This window comes from Portunus trituberculatus, chromosome 50 (genome assembly GCF_017591435.1).
Source record: "Portunus trituberculatus isolate SZX2019 chromosome 50, ASM1759143v1, whole genome shotgun sequence".
Lineage (NCBI taxonomy): Eukaryota > Metazoa > Arthropoda > Malacostraca > Decapoda > Portunidae > Portunus > Portunus trituberculatus.
In genome coordinates, this window is record NC_059304.1 from 395,001 (window position 1) to 397,129 (window position 2,129).

Below are 2,129 nucleotides of genomic sequence, written 5' to 3' on the forward strand. Positions count from 1 at the left end.
AAATGTATTTCTAATTAGGATGTATAGAGAACTTTGAATATAGTTTTAGTGTAATGAAGACAATGATTTTGTATAGATACCACAAAATGTAGCACCACTGCTCTCCAGCGTTGGTACTTTTCAAGGTTGAACATGGGTGAGGTCAACCTCCCTGACCGCTGATAATCCCCAGGTCAAATCAATCACTCCTCCCCTCCTTGTCGCTCAGGATGGAAGGTGAATATCTCGTCCGCGCTACTCGCCATCGCAACTTTCATAGTCGAGAAAAATTAACAATTTACAGTGTCAACAAGTTCTGCTTAGAGGATTCTTTTATCATCAATGTGGAGGACACTTCTGACGAAGAACTGTCTGATTAAATAGCTGAGAGAGGATTATGCCTACAGGGTAAAACCTCTATAAAAAAAAAAAAAAACGCACCTTAACTCTTACCTCATGGGTGGTGTGGAAAAAGAGTAAAATAAAACAACAAAAAAGATACATGTCTACTTGTCTATTTTAGAGAGAGAGAGAGAGAGAGAGAGAGAGAGTGTGTGTGTGTGTGTGTGTGTGTGTGTGTGTGTGTGTGTGTGTGTGTGTGTGTGTGTGTGTGCCGCGTCACAGGAAAACCAATACGTAAACTGTTGAAAGACTCGCGCAAGCAGGATTTTACACACACACACACACACACACACACACGTGCATGAGAGAACTATATAGTAATAAGAAACAGGAGGAAGTAGTAACAAGCCACAGAGAGAGAGAGAGAGAGAGAGAGAGAGAGAGAGAGAGAGAGAGAGAGAGAGAGAGAGAGAGAGAGAGAGAGAGAGAGAGAGAGAGAGAGATGGGCGTTTCTCCACACTTCAGTGTTAATCCTATAATTGGGGCTGCGACGTTTGGCGACGCCGCAACCGGGGAATCGATAGGTCTCCCCTCAGCGGCCTTCATATTTGTGTCGGACTATAGTTTATTCGCTTCCTCGTTTCTCACCAGTCGATCCCCGAGTTGGAAACATGCATAATATCGTTCCTGAGTTGAAAGAAAAACATGTCATGTTTTGCTGTTTGGGAGTGTTTGTGGCTAAAAATAGACACGAGATATCGCGAGGGAGTGTTGCCTTTCACGTTACAAATATTTTCCGAGTAATATGTACTTGTTTTTCCTTATAACAAAGCGATTGGAAAATTCTTATTTATGTCATACAAAGTTTTTACTACCACAATATAACAGTTACCAAAAACAACTGAAATGGTGAGAGTAAGTAATGGAAATTACGCTTTGTTCATATTAGCGAAGTTGAGGCGTCAGTTTCCCGCTACACCTAGCTGAAGACAGCAGAAACTGCTAAAGTTCAGAATTGTAATAAATAAATACAGGAAGCATTCATGTTAGCAGGGACGAAGAGGCAGCATGAGCAATGTCTACAGTGCATGATGGCAGTATAATGGTAGGTTTTGAGGACGCAATACTTCCGAAAACACGAGAAAGCTCGCCGACGTATCTCATACGTCTCTGACGCCCGGTTCGCTCAGAGTAGCCGACGTATCTCGTACGTCTCTGACGCTGTACGGGTTAACTTGATGGAAGGCACTCTCACAGTCTTCACTCCAGGCCCACTTCTTACCCTTTTGCAAGAGATCTGTAAGGGGCGCCAGGAGGGTCGAATACCCCGGTACAAAACGGCGGTAGTAGCCTACCACTCCTAAGAATCTCTGCAAGGCACGGCGACAGGTTGGTGCGGGGAACCGCCTAATCGCTTCTACTTTGGCTTCGGGAGGGGTGATGTAACCATGGCCCACTCAATACCCTAGGTATTGCACTCAAGCCTGTACAAACTCACACTTCTCCAAGTTGACTACTAATCCCGCTTCCTGGAGTCGTGCAAAGAGGGCCTCTATATTAGTCAGGTGCTCAGCCCATGTCGTGTCATAGATGACTACGTCATCAATGTACACGACGCAGTGAGTCAGGCCATCAGTGACTCGGTCCATAAGACGCTGGAATGTGGCCGGGGCATTACGCAGCCCATAGGGCATCACTTGGCACTGATAGACAGCGTCGTTTGCCACAAAACTCGCTATCTCCTTAGCCCGCTCTGTCAATGGGACCTGCCAGTGCCCCTTGACAAGGTCCGCTTTGGTAATAAATGT